The sequence below is a fragment of the Typopeltis vanoorti genome, chromosome 15 (genome assembly GCF_054136105.1).
Source record: "Typopeltis vanoorti isolate ZY-2024b chromosome 15, IOZ_Tvanoo_1.0, whole genome shotgun sequence".
In the NCBI taxonomy this organism is placed as follows: Eukaryota; Metazoa; Arthropoda; class Arachnida; order Uropygi; family Thelyphonidae; genus Typopeltis; species Typopeltis vanoorti.
In genome coordinates this window covers 95,773,521-95,789,168 of record NC_143563.1, presented here as the reverse complement: position 1 = coordinate 95,789,168, position 15,648 = coordinate 95,773,521, and the positions used below count along the sequence as shown (strand labels likewise).

Below are 15,648 nucleotides of genomic sequence, written 5' to 3'. Positions count from 1 at the left end.
CCAAAACTGGTGAGATCTTTCTGAGCAATAAATACAAAATGTTATATTCAGGTAATGACAATCAAGGAAAAGAAGGAGTAGCCATAGTATTCAACACAAAATACGAGGCTAATCTTCTTGAATGGCAGTCAGTCTCAAGTAGAGTAATGTGGTCAAATATGAGAATGGGGAACTGGACAATGAGACTTATTTGTGCCTATGGTCCCACAGAAGGTTCTACTAAGGTAGAAGTGGAGGAATTTTTTGAGGCTTTAGAAAAAGCAACTGACACAATGAAAAATGAAAAGTTGGTCCTTGTTGGGGATCTAAATAGCAGAGTAGGAAATGATTGTCAGACATACAAAAATATTTTGGGAAAATTTGGAGAAAAGAGCAAAGATAATAATAATGGCAAATATCTGTTGGATTTCTGCTCAGGACATGGACTGGTTATTACTAACACCATGTTCCAACATAAAAATGTGCACAAATTCACATGGAGAGAAGAGGCTAGGAATGAGAAAAGTCTCATTGACTAGAGTGTACAGAGGATTTGAAATTGCAAGTGATCACTATTTAGTCTTGAGCAGGATAAAATTGAATTTCATATTGAAAAGAATAACATGTAAGAAAGTTTTAAAGCGAATAAAAGTTGAGCAGCTCTCAGATGTGAGCTGTAGACTAAAATACACAAAGATTATTGAAGAAAAAATGAAAGAGTTTGAGAACAGGAATCAAACCTTGGAGATTCAGTGGCAAACTCTGAAGAAAACATTGATTGATTCTGCCAGAGAGGCATGTGGTGAGGTTGTCTGTAAGGATAAAAAAATCAGAACTCCCTGGTGGACACAGGAAGTTAAAGAGGCAGTGAAGGAAAAGAAGAAAGCATACCAAAAGTTCCTGTCAAATAAGTCAGCTTGTGCTCTTAGAGAATATAGAGACAAATGCAAGAATGCTAAACACTGTGTAAAACTAGCTAAACAGAAGTCATGGGAGGACTTTGGCAAGAATATAGAAAATAAATATCAAGAAGGTGGCAAAATATTCTGGAGGTTGTTGAAGAAGCTTAAGAATGGAGGAAAGAGTGCTATAAAAGGAATTAGAGATGATAAAGGTGACATGAAAACAGGAGAAAAAGATATCCTTGAAGTATGGAGTTACTTTGAAAAACTGCTAAATGAAACAAGCAGTGATGACAGCACAGTGGTAAAAAACACTGACCAGGCATGCAGTCAGGAATACACAATCCATACTTGAAGTAGAAAAAGCCATCAAAGGCTTGAAATGTGGAAAGGCAGCAGAGGTAGATGATATTCGACCAGAAATGCTGAAGTATGGTGGTATAAGAGTCTTACAGTGGCTGCACTGCATAGTTCAGAAAGCCTGGACAGAGGGACGAATTCCCGATGATTGGAGTAGAGCTCTCATAGTACCCATATATAAAAAGGGAAATAAAACTTCATGTGAGAATTACAGAGGTATTTCCCTACTGAGTGTTCCTGGCAATATCTATGCAAGTATACTTGAGAAACAGTTGAGAAGAATTGTGGAAGAAAAGCTTGGTGAAGAACAAGCTGGATTCAGGCCAAATAGAGGCTGTCAGGATCAAATCTTCACTTTATGACAAAAGTCGAGAAAGCATGGGAATATAACAAAGATCTGTATTTAAGTTTTGTCGATTTGGAAAAGGCATATGACAAGGTGCCAAGAGAGAAGCTATTCAATACGCTGCAGTTATATGGTGTCAATGGGGCATTATATCAAGCAATACTTAGTCTTTATTTGAGTTGTAAGTCAGCAGTTAGAATTGAAGGAAGTACAGGAAGATGGTTGAATGTTAAATCTGGTGTGAGACAAGGATGTACATTATCCCCTCTGTTATTCATTATCTATATGGATCACATTATGAAGGAAAGTGGTATTAAGCATGATATCAAAATTGGAGATGTTAATGTCAGCTCTTTGCATTATGCAGATGATGTTATACTTCTAAATAAATCTGCTACAAGTCTGCAAGATTCTCTGACTAAATTGAATAGCTGTTGTAATAGATATGGTATGAAGGTCAGCAATAAAAAGACAAAGACAATGAAAATAGGCAGAATCATTGAAAATGTCAACTGTGTTGTGAATGGAGAACCTTTGGAACAAGTAAAACATTTCAGCTATTTAGGCACGATTTTTACTGAATATGGTAAATTAAATATAGAAATAGACAACAGAATCAGCAAAGCTGGTATGGTGGGAAGTCAATTGAATAAATTCATATGGAATAAGAGAGAAATTAGTCAGAACACTAAATTAGCTGTATACAAGACAGTGTTCAAACCAGTTTTAACTTATGGATCTGAGAGCTGGGTCAGAAGTAAAACACTTGACCAAAGACTAGAGACCACAGATATGAGAGTCCTGAGAAAGATTATAGGCATGAACAGATGGCATCAATGGCAGTATCATATTAAAAACGAGGATATTAGAAAAGAACTTGACATTGTCAGCATTCAGGAATGTGTTAGCAGAGCTAATCTCAGGTGGTATGGTCACTTAAACAGAATGGGCGAGGAAAGATTAGCAAAACAAGTGTTCTCTGCCAGGTTGGTAGCAAAACGACCCAGAGGAAGACCGGGATATAGGTGGATTGATACGGTACAAAGTGCTTTAGACGATAGAAATATAAGATCTAATAATGTTGGAGTGTTGACAAGTAACAGACTGATTTGGAGGAAAATTGTAGATAGGAAATTAATAATGATGTAATTTTTTTCATGTAGTACTATCATATCCTATACACCCCTTGAGGGTACATGGCAGGAATTTGATGATGATGATGAAATTTAATGATTAAATTTAATTTTACAATGAACATTTATTAAAATAAAAACTACAACATAAAAATGAGAAAACAAAAAATTACGTATTTTCTTAAGTAAAAAAAAAAAGTAAAAATATTAATGAAACTTTGTTTTAAATTGCTAAATATAGAGAATAATTATGAATTTAATAATCACAACGATGTCATGACAGACTGGTATATAGCAAAAGCAGTCTTTTGGAAGAAGTCCACTTCTGTATCCTTTCTTTCATAGTTACTTGGTGATCAGCATTCATTTTAATGAATTATGGAGGCAGCTACTGTGTAATAGTAATAATTTGAGTTACACGTATATACAAAGAAACAAGCTATGTTACAATACACATAGTATTCTAAAGTAATGCTAATTTGATCAACTGTTAGCACTACTGCGCTGACCTCTGGTAAAAAAAATTATTATAAAAAAAAAACTTATCAAAACTCATAGAGTCCTATTATCTGTTAGCTAGAAATTACTAACAGATAAGTTAAAAGTTAGGCCAGAAATTACTCGCAGTTAAATTAGTACAAAAACAATATTGATGGTAGCCAATATATGAAATAAGAGCTCAAATTATTTCCTGGACTCCTAAAGTGAGGGTATGCTGGAGAACTTGAAAAAGGTGTTATGTTGGCTAAATGTGTGCCATCCTTATTCTTGGGATTTTTAGGCCACCATTATTATTTAGATTAGGAGGAGTGATAAAAATTTCATTAGCCTCCTTAAATTTGCATTCATATCAGGTTTTTATATGATGTAAGGAACAGGTACCTTTCTAGTCAGTTTGGTGTAGGGTGTTAAGAGCATGATCCAAGAGGCCTGGTTTACCAAAATTGTTCATTTATATGTTATTTTTTTATGGATTGGAATTCTGTGTCCAGTTTCACTAATATAGGTAGGTAAGTTAAAGGTGCAGTGGATTTGGTATACCCAGGAGGGGCTGGGGTGGGGATGCAATTCTTGGAGGAGCTGAATATGCTTTTTTTTTTATTTTATTGGCAGGTTTAAAAGTAACATAAAGGTTGTAATGGTGTGGCATTCTGTATATTTTATCTGGTAACCCTTTAATGTATGAAATAGCTATGATTTTACTGTAAGCTATGTATATGCATTTTTAGGTATAGTTTTATGAAGAATTTTATTGATGGTATTTTTGCTACAGTCATTGTTTATAAACATATTGGCAATAATTTGTAATTCTTGCTTAAGATCTTGCTCGTTAGAGCAAATTGTTATAGCTCAGTTTTTGAGGCTGTTAATGACCAAGTTCTCCTTTTGTACTAGCAACTCTCAAGTAATTAAAGGCTAATAAGGATATCATTATAACAAAGGTAATGCTGCAATGTCCTAAACAGATCAACTTATCTTCATTAAATGAATCGAAACTCTTAAATTGCTTAAGTCTGTCACTTCTTGGCCATCAGACATTGTTAAAAAGCTATTACCATATTATACACACTCTCCCAGAATTTATGGTGCTCCTAAAGTACACAAAGTTCTACTTCAGCTGATAGTTGAAAGTATCTATAATCCATCCCTCATCACAACATAATACATGGGCTCTCTTTGCCCATGTATTATGTTGTCGTTACTTTGTGTAGCAAAATAATTTTTACCCACAAATAGAAAGCAGCTCACCAATATTCCCCCTGCTATTATAGCTAACTTTGGAAGCTCTAGAGCAATATGCTCTAGATTTGTTTACTTTAAAATACAGTCATCCCTTGACTTACATCCTTTCGAAGATACATCTGTGATCCCATAAGGGAATAAATTACATATTTGGCTATACTTTCGAACAAGACACAAACGAGCGTAAGGTAAAGCATGCACAGTGGCAACAGCGCTTTCAGCGGCAACCTCCCTCAGCAGTCGGCACATGTCTTCAACACTTCCTCTGTTGATTTTGTTTGAGAAATGGGATATTTGTGTATTTATCGTTAAATATTTCACAATGTTTTGTTCAACATGGCCCCTACATGCACAATCAAAAAACCTAGTGAAGAATCACAGAAAAAGAAGCAAGCAATTGATCTTGAAACGAAGTTGCAAGTTATAAAGCAAAATGAAGTTGGTAAGCCCGTCAGTGTGATCGCACACAACTTTGGAAGGTCTCATTCCACAGTGACGACCATTTTAAAAAATAAGGATAAAAGCGTAAAGGCTGTGAAAGGATCTGCTTCCATTAAATTGACGATAGTGACAAAGCAACAACAAGGTCCTATCAGTGATATGGACAAGCTATTTGCATCATGGATAGAGGATCTGAACCAAAAGTGCATATCCCTTAGTACTGTGACCATAACCGCTAAGGCACTAAGTCTCTTCAACATGCTGAAGGAGAAAGCAGAACCCAATTATGACTATGAATTCAACGCTTCTTCCTGTTGAATCATGAGATTTAAGAGGTGTTTTCGTTGCATGATGTGAAATTGTATGGGAATCTGCAAGTGCTGAGAAGGCTGCCGAGGAGTTTGTGGAAAAATTGGATAAAGTTATTACGAAGGAAAATTATTTGCCAGAGCGAATATTTAATATGGATGAGACATCCTTGTTTCGAAAAAAAATGCACGAGGACATTCATCCACAAAAAGCTGAAATCTATACCTAGTTTCAAAGTTCTTAATGCCTGTATTATGATTTTGTTACGAGTAACATGACTGGATATAAACTGAAACCATTTGTGATATGGCACAGTGAGAATCCACGAATCTTTAAAAACATTAGGAAGCATACTCCCAGTTCATTATCGGAGCAATAAGTCGTGGATGACTCAAAAATTGTTTAAGGATGCCTCGCACACGAAAAAAGTTTAAAACTTTAAGAAATAGATAATGAATGTTGGTATGGCAGTTTCAGATATTTTTGAATTTGGTCGAAGAGAATAAGCATTTCAACTCAACAATCGTCAGCTTGCCTTTATCATTGAGTTATGATCTTTTGTTAATACATGCATAGAGATGAAAGCAACCATCTACTCGATCTTGGATTGTGTAGGGGTGGAACAGTGAACGAGGTGAGGTTTAGGTTTTATATGGAGTGAATGATTTTGCCAGAAATAATTGCCAAAAGTTTTTTTTTAAAAAATGCTATCTCTAATTCCCTGGATGGAGGTGAAGATTTCTCTATTTCTGTAGATGACCATTTGTTTTAATTTAATTACAGTAGCATTGTCACTAAAGATTCAAATATATCTTACGATAAGGGTAAGCGGCCAATTATGTAAATAACTGATAATTAAAATTTAAACGCATTCATTTCATAAATAATGTAAGCAATTATAAATTATAATGAATACTGAAAAACTTCAGTTTCTGAAAATCCCCGCACCATGATTTTTTAACTTTAATTTTGAAGAAAAAAGTGCAAGTGATATTCAAGTAAATTTGGTATATGGAACCACAAGGTGGGTGATTATCAGCAGCTGTGTAGTCAACTAGCATCAATATGTTAGGTTGATGAATTGTGTAAAAAAAGATGTTGACAGTGCATGGGAAATGATAATGCAGTAGCTAACACAAGCAATGTATCACTGCATACCAAGAGTTAAGCAAATAAATAGAATAGGAGTGAGATGGATGACTGATGAAATCAAGCAAGCAATGTTACAAAAAAGTTGTTATGGAGGAAGTAGAAGACAATTTGCAGTGAACAGATGCATGAAGAATATAAATTGCAGCCCAGAAAAGTGACAAGCATAGTTAGAAAAGAAAAAGAAGAATATGAGTGGAGATTGGCCATATCAGGTCAAAGCTGATCTGAGGGATTTTTTTCTGCTAATGTGGCAAGCATAAGAAAAAATAATTATGGCAGGTTGGTGCTGAATGGATAGTTTTGTAGCAGAGTAACCATAGCAAATGATATAGTGGGATTATTTAATGAACGCTTTATCAGTGTATACCATAGTGGTGAATGATGCTATGCAACATGTAGAAAGGAAGCAAAAATTAGGAGAATTAAAGGTGAAAGAATCAGAGATGTATCAAGTATTGCTTGGGTTAGATGTTAATAAGGCTGTGGGAATGGAGGACATGTGCAAAAGAGTTAGCTTTGTCCTTGTTATTTAAAGAGAGTCTTGCAGTGGATAAAGTTCCTAAGGCATGGAAAGATGGCAAAATAAAACCTCTCCATAAGCATGGTTTGAGAACCGAAGTTCCAGTTATAGACTGGTCTGTGTGTCTGCAGTTGTGATCAAAGTGTTGGAAATATTGGTTAAAAATAGAATACTGGATTGGATTGATGAACATAAGATTTTCTGTGATGGTCAGTATGGGTTTGTGAAGAGCAGGTCTTGTTTAGCAATCTGCTTATGTTTTATGATTAGGTAACGAATGTGTTGGATAAGGGCAATTCATATACAGTGATATCTTGGACTTTGCAAAAGCATTCAATAAATTATCACATGATGATGGTGTACAAGCTGCAGGGGATAGGAATAGATAGTATATTGGTTAGATGGATTTGAGATTGATTCTCTGAATGATACCAGCAAGTTGTGTAAGATGGAGCTGTGTCTCAGAAAAGGAAGGTGACCAGTGGTGTGCCTCAGGATTCTGATCTTGAGCCTCTATTGTTTATCTTGTTTGTTAATGATATTTCCTGTGGATTGACTGGAGATCTTCAAATATTTACCGATGATGCAAAGTTTGGTGGAATTATCAGGAGTAGTGCTAATGTTAATTCTCTACAGCAAGGTTTCCCAAACTTTTTCTTCCGTGGCCCGGTTATTTTAATACTTCATCTTTGTGACTCACTAAAATTTTTATGGCCAATAGGTGAAATAAAACAGATTTGAAAGTTCAATGAGTTTTCATTTATTATTATTATAATAAAGAAGCATTTACTCTTACAAAAATATAAAGAAATTCAACTAAAAAAAAAAGATGTTGGAAATTACTGCATCAAACAATTTTTGATGTAGTAATTTATTAATGAGAAGTGTGATGCTGTTGTTTGTTAACTAGAAACTTCAGGTTTGGAGGAAAAGATTATAATTTTATTCTTAAATCTGGTTCGACTTCCAATTGGTTTCTATATTTATTTTTTTAGAAAAACCAGTGTTGAAAAGCCTGTTTCATACTTATAGGTTGTGACAAAAGGCATTAGAAATTTTACTGGACACTTCTGATGGCAAGACAGCCAAAAATCATCAGTGGTATTGTGTAATGGCAAGCGAGATGAAGAAAGAATGAAATAAACGATTTAGAAATAATTATAATAATTTCGGTTGTTCAGCCGAACACACCGGGCAAGGTACACGTAATCAATAAATACAAAAAAAATACGCTCTCTCTCGATGCTTAACTCAAACTGAACAAGCAGAGCGAGTATGTGGCTGGCGAGTAAAATAAATGCTAGACCGCCAAACGATTCAGCTGGTGGTTGTCACCGTGCAGCCTCGCCATTAGTTGAACTACTTGACTGCGAACAAAGAGACTGTGAAATGGCGATGCGGACAGAGCACGTTTTTCGTCTCTATTAATTAAATTATTTATTCATTAGTCCAGATTAAATGCTATTTACTTGTATTTTAGAGTTTTGTGAAAAAAAGAAAACCCAAAAACGAAACACCTAGGTTTTCAAGAGTTTTTTTTGGCGACCCAGGATTTAGTTTTCATGACCCAGTGCCAGGTCGTGACCCACCATTTGGGAAGCGCTGCTCTACAGGAAGATTTGAATTGACTTTTAGCTTGGACGAATGAGTGGGGTTGCATTTTTTAATGTTAATAAATGCAAGGTGTTACACTTTGGGATACAGAGATATAAAACTACATACTGTATTGGTGGAGCTATACTTCAGAAAGAAGTGGATGAGATTTAGGATCTTGGAGTGATGGGGGACAGTGGACTGAAGTTCTAAGGGCACATTGCACATGTTGAAAAGACTGCCCATCATATTGCTGTTATGATAAAAAGTACATTGACATGTAGGGATAAAGAGGTGATGGTGCATTTATATAAGGCATTGTTCAGACCACATATGAACTGATTTGTTTGGATTTGGTCACCTAGTTTTCATTGTGATGTGAAAACACTAGAGAGGGTCCAAAGACAAATAACCAAAGTGATATCAGGACTCTTGAGTGTTGGTTATGAAAAGCATTTGAGAGAGTGTGGATTACAGAGGTTGGTGGATAGGAGGAAAAGAGAAGATATGATAGGGACCTTCAAGTTAAGGGATTTTATCAGATTAATACAGAAGAAATTATTAAAAAAACGTGGATATTAAGATGGGAAGAATGAGAGGCCATCCTCGGAAGTTGTATAGCGATGTGGTGAAGAAGGGGGTGAGAAATAGATTTTTTATGTGGAGAGTTGTTAGTGAGTGGAATGCATTGCCTGAGTGCGTTGTGAGTGTAGGTAGTGTAAATAACTTCAAAGCTCATTACGATAGACATGTTGCTGGTTCAGTGGGGCTCCCATGATGAGTCTGTTGATTCCATGGAGGTTACCAAATAATAATAATTTTTTATCAGGTTCTCCAGCTGACCCTCACTAGGACTCCTAGCAATAATTTCTAAACCTAATTTTTGTTAACTTATTGGTTAGTAATTTCTATCCAACAGATTAGAGGACTTGGGCTTTGATGTAGCAAGTTTTTTCCCCCACCAGAGGTCAGTTCAGTAGTGTTAATGATTGACCATAGTGACTTTAGCATACTATGTGCATTGTAACATAGTTTGTTTCTTTGTATATATTTTCTGGAGTCATCTGGAGTATACATCTTGTATACTCCAGATGATGACCTTGATATGAAGGTCAAATTGTCTGGCGATTATTTTGGTTTATATTAAACTGAAGTTATTACTATTACATAGTAATTGTCTCTATAATTTATTAAAATGAAGTTATTACTATTACATAGTAATTGTCTCTATAATTTATTAAAATGAAGTCTGCTTCAGTTCTCTTTCATAAATATTTCTAGCTTCTGAAGAAGACTCTTATGCTGTACTTTAGTAGCTTGTGAAACAACAAGGAATTTTCTTGCTGTTTCACTCAAAATGGCAACATGATTTTCCATTCTTACCACCATGCTAATAGATCATAGATGGCGAACCTATGGCACGCGTGCCAGAGATGGCACGTCTGAGAATTTTGCTGGCACGTCAACGATTTACAGGTGATATCCTTTTATACTCTTATAAATTCAACTTTTTTTTTAATTATTACAATACGTACACGTTAAATTTTGTTTTACACAAGAGAGCAGCCTTGAAGACGTGCATATGATTGGTGTGGTATTAACAAAAGATCACGCAACCCAAAGACAACCGACAAGTGTTGAGTTGAAATGCTGATTCTCTTCAACTGAATTCCATAACATCTGAAACTGTCATAACAATATTCGCTATATATTTCTTAGTTTTAACACATTCATGACGGGGTGTCGTTTATTGTTCCAACGGAACTTCTCGTTACTGGCGGAATCAACTCACGCAAAGTCTCAACCCTTGGTTGAATTTTATTCCTGCTTGTTTGCTTTTGAGCTGGCAGGCGAACTGACACACGCATTATATATAGTTACCATATTTTTTTTGGAGAAAATAAAGGACAAATCAGAAATTGTTTCATAATAAATAAAAAAAAAAAAAAAAAACGTTGCATTTATTTGTTTCCCTAAAACTAAAAAAGCTTTATACCGTTTATTGTGAAATATAAGCATATACATAGCATTTTAAACAATCATATTATTAATTAAAAAAATTAATTTTGATACTTTTCATAAGAATGAACTTTTTTTTTTAATAAATCAGGTTTGTATTTTAAAAATTCATAAAACTGTATACAATTCATGTCAAAGTTGCATTTCATATAAATTCATGCTTTCAATGTTTCGATTTTTAATTAAGTTTCTTTCACTGGTCCACATATTGTTCACTAATGAAAATACTCGTTCAGTGGGGGCATTAGATCCAGGGAGACATAAGATAAGCAAAATTCAACGATTTTTAAAATGTTTTTAAAAGATACATGTTTATCTGTGAAATATTTAAAAATTTCAACCCATCTACGTCAGCAGGACTCGTCATTTTGTTGCCATTCTTCGATCTTTTCACTGGTCACATAACTTTTAATACATGAAACTTCATCAAATAGTTCGGCGTCATTTATATTTAAATTCCATTGACTGGAAATGAACAAAACACTTTCCTCGATCTTCGCCCGCAGAGGGATTTATCGTAGTAGGACCCATTCAAATACTTCCATTTCCACGAAACAGCTGTTCCAGTTACAGTGGTAGCTTGACTTATGAACCGCTCAACATACGAACTTTTTCATATCCCATTTTGACCTCGAGATACGAACTGTGATGCTTTTCTTTTCAAATGAACTAAAGCCTGTTTTACATTACTTTTTTTTTTTTTAACTTTTTATGCACGTTTAGCTGAGCACCCGCTGAACTGTCTCTAGTGTAATGATTGTTGTTACTATGTCGTATTTATCTGAAATACGACGAATGCTGCACACATTTTTTTTTTTTTTGTGTATCTATTTCAGTATTTGTGTAAACAAACAATATACTCTGTGAAGATTTTTTTTTTAGGTTTGTGTTTATGATGTGTACTGTATGTATTTGTTTTTATAAGTGACGTGTTTTATTGTAGCTTCACATTTATTTTCTGAATAATCTACCAGATAAGCATCATTCACTGATCAGCGTATTATTTTCAACATAGGGCCAAATAAAACTAAGAAAGAAGAGAAGAAGAAAATCACAATAGAAATTAAGAAAGAGATTGTTGGAAAATATGAGAAAGAAGTCAGACAAAGTGTTCTGTGGAAGCAATATGACTTGTCCAAATCCACCATTGCTACAATTGTGAAGAAAGCAGATTTTTATAAGGAACTGGATGTGGCCAAAGGAGTATCTATCGTGTCATCTCGAAGAAATAAAGTTATGGAAGAAATGGAAACTTTACTACTCGTCTGGATTAATGACATGCAGCTGAAAGGAGATAGTGTATCTCAAAACATGATCTCTCTACAAGCTCAAACTATTTACAGAGATCTTTCGCAGAACTTGCCATCCACTAGCAGTAGCAAAGATGTCGGTGAAGCGTTTAAAGCTAGCAAAGGATGGTTTGAGAAATTCAAGATTAAAACTAGTATCCATAGTGTTGTTAGACACGTAGAAGGTGCTAGTGTTGACAAAGAAGCCGCTGAAAGGTTCGTGAAGGAATTTCAGAAACTGATGGAGTCAGAAGGTTACAGACCAGAACAAGTTTTCAACTGCGATGAAACTGGGCTTTTCTGGAAGAACATGTCTAAGAGAATGTTCATCACTAAGGAGGAAATGGCATTGCCAGAACAAAAGCCAATGAAAGACAGACTAACTTTGCTTTTTTGTGCCAATGCCAGTGGTGACCTGAAGATAAAAACCTCTGTTGGTTTACCACTCTGAAAATCCTAGAGTCTTTAAAAAGCAGAAAGTTAACAGACACAAACTCAGCATTATGTGGAGAGGTAACAGCAGAACCTGGGTAACCAGGCAATTCTTCTGTGAAGGGATGACAGAGGTCTTTGCTCCCACAGTGAAACGGTATCTACAAGAAAAGGTTCCGCTGAGAAAATTCTCCTTATAATGGACAATGCTCCAGCACAGCCACCACAATTGGAAGAAGATTTGGATGAAGAGTTTAATTTCATCAAAATTAAGTTCTTGCCTCCTAATACCACACCACTCCTACAACCAATGGATCAATATGTTATTTCCAACTTCAAAAAGCTTTATACCAAAGCTCTTTTCCAAAGATGTTTCGAAGTTATCACTGACACAGAATTAACCCTCAGGGAATTCTGGAGGAATCATTTCAATGTTCTTCATTGTTTGCATCTTATTAGTCAGGCATGGGAAGATGTTTTTTCATACTCATCATATAAAATCAAAGATTTCATAATTAAAAATTAATATGTAATGGTATACAAAATGCATATTTATAGTGTAAAAATGCTCCTTCTCCATTTCTTTGCATTTTCTTCATTTAGTTGAGAATAGTTTATTTATTTTTAATTTTTGTATCTGAGAACGGATTAATTGATTTCCCATAAGATATAATGGAAAATTCGGTTTTGAGATATGAACCGCGGTCAGGAATGAATTCAGTTCCTAAGTCGAGGTATCACTGTATTTAAATAATCAATGCAGGTTTGGTAAACTTTATGAACTGCATCTTTAAATATGTTGGCATCAGTATTCAATTTACTGTTTCAATTCACAAAATAAAAGACAAAATTTATTTTATTTTAGAAAAAAAATAAATCTAAAGGACAGAGTAGTGAAATAAAAGACTGTGCTCTTAAATATACGACGTATGGTCACCCGTAATTATATGGCATGTTTCAATTCGTGGTAGAATTTTATTTGAAGTTGCCTTTGTGACTGTCATAATGACATCGAGAACTTCAAATGCAATAAAACAAACACTTATTTCATGTAATTGGAAAACTGGACAATAGTTTTTAGTTAGATATTGTGTTCCAGTGCATCATATGGTTTTACTTGAGTCTATACAGCATAGTTTCTGTGGGAGGGGACAATAATAATGCAAATAGAGACAGCTGGAATAAAAATGGTGCTAACTAATGAATCACACTATTGATTGAAAAATATATTACACAGACTGCAAAAGCCACTGAATATAGTATACCTTATTCAGGGATACAATAAAACTACTTGTTTTTCCTTGTATCTGCAGTATAATGGCTGTTGGGGAGGGCATGTTGTTCCTGATGGGAGCGAGTTACAATCGCTGTGACATGAACATGTTTAAACATTTTTCGTGTGCGAGGTAATATGCAAAACTTTTAATGTCTTTTTTTCGTAAAGTAAAATCAGGGGTGCGAGTTATACGCGAGAGCAAGTTATATTCGAGTAAATGCGGTAAGAATTTCGCCGACAAGTTGACATCCTTCTTCTGCTTCTCCTGCTCAGCTGACTTGCATGGTGAGTTAAAATGCAGAAATATTTTTCTCACTACTGTTTTTTTTTTCTTTTTTTTTTTCAAACCAACATCATTAAAATCAAAAATTAATTAACTTTGCCAGAAAAAAAATAGCCGTTTGTTTTTTTTATCTTAATCATTAAAATTAATTTAATAATACAATAATCAATTATACACTGAATAATATTATAAATTTATATATAAATAAATATCATAAATAAAATAAAATATTATTTATATTATTTATAAAATTATAAATAATTATAAAATATTATATAATATTATAAAAAAAAAAAAAAAAAATCAGCTAACGCCTTTTTATTCCCGTATATACGGGAGTAGGCGAGGCCATTTAGCCCTATCTAACTTTTGGAGACTGAGTGGGCAGTTCAATCTCCACTGGTACCCAATCAGAGACAGATGGCCCAAGGCTATCACTAATTAAGCGGTACGCAGTGAAGAGAGACGGCTCAAATGTGCCGCCATCTCGTGGTCTCTAACCCTAACACAATATATTTAATGTCTGAAATAATGTGGGTTCTACGGTCGATTTTCTTGAGTTTACAGGACGAAAAACCCGAGTTTCCGGGAGGAAAAACCTGCTTGCCCGTGCCAGAGATCGACTAACTCGGGAACCGGTCGAAAAAAGGCTTAGAAAAATTTCCTCTAGTCGCCGACTAGACTCGAAACCAAGACTTCCTTCGTGCGGCCTAGCGCGGTGGTGTGCAAACGCCACATCCACTGAGCTACACAGGCTCTTATATAATATTATAAATTAATTAATTTTCTGTTAATTTTTCCCCTACTAACAACTGCCCGGCACATCAACTTAATTTGTAAATTTTTGGCACACGCTGACACGTCAGCAAATTTGCAAACTTTTGGCACGCGGACATAAAAAGGTTCGCCACCACTGTAATAGATCATCATTTATTTATAACAATTTGTTTATTGAAATACGTTAATCATCTTATTGTTAAGATTTTTCTGCAGTTGATTTTGATTTCAACCTAGTGGTGATACAATAATAGAAGAGGTGATATTGTCAAAACATCCTCCCTTCCCCCAATTTACTCCTGTTTTTCTTTTCATCAAGTTTCTGACAATTTCATGTTGTTTTGATAAAGGAATGTTATTGATGTCATTATTTTTGATATTTCTAAATCAGATTCAGATTTGTCGTTATTTAGAACACTTTTAACATCAAATTTGTCTGACTTTAAAAATACTTGCTTAAATCTTGGCACATTATGTGCAGTAATATAATATTTATTTTGAAATAAAGTGTGAAATTCTTTCTTAATTTATTTACAGAGAAAATGTTTTATTATTCCTACCTCAAAAAATGTAGATATGCATATTTTCAAGGTTGTAATAGTTGAGAGCACTTCCAAAATTAAAGCAACATTTGAATTCATGCTTTTGCTAATATGCTCAAAAGGCTCCAATTAATTTCATTATTGCTAACAGCAAGCCATAAATGAAACATGGGATGCTTACATGAATGTAGGAAATGTGTATATATTCCACATTTGTAGCATAGTAGAAAAAAATTTCTTTAATTTTATCACTTATATGACTTCCTGGAAAATGCTTACAGTTAAAAACTATGTGGTTGTGTTGAAATTTTGTATGCCAGTGAAGCTAATGGAACTTTCGTTTCCATGCTGGCAGGTCCATATATCCAATGTAAGGGAAACGTATTCAGCATTTGCTATCTTGTTTTTAATAGTTACAACTAATCAGTCATAAATATCTGGAATTATTTTTCCTGTAAAATATTTTCTTGTAGGCAAATTGCACTGTGGAGCAAGTTCCCATTAATGAGCCTCATAAATCCTTCATTTTGAACAATTGAGTGTAGCATGTAG

The 15,648-nt window shown here is 34.6% G+C and overlaps 1 protein-coding gene across 6 annotated transcripts in view; it reads left to right on the top strand.

Annotated features, from left to right (window-relative positions):
* Nucleotides 1-15,648, top strand: part of LOC150098998 (uncharacterized) — a 110,988-nt gene that overhangs the window by 65,267 nt on the left and 30,073 nt on the right. For 2 of the 6 annotated variants that reach the window (XM_090405331.1, XM_090405334.1), the window contains one exon: nt 9,760-9,954. The exons of the other annotated variants lie outside the window; for them this stretch is intronic. The gene's annotated coding sequence lies outside the window, so the exon portion shown is untranslated. The remainder of the gene's footprint in view (nt 1-9,759; nt 9,955-15,648) is intronic. 6 annotated transcript variants of the gene reach the window in all.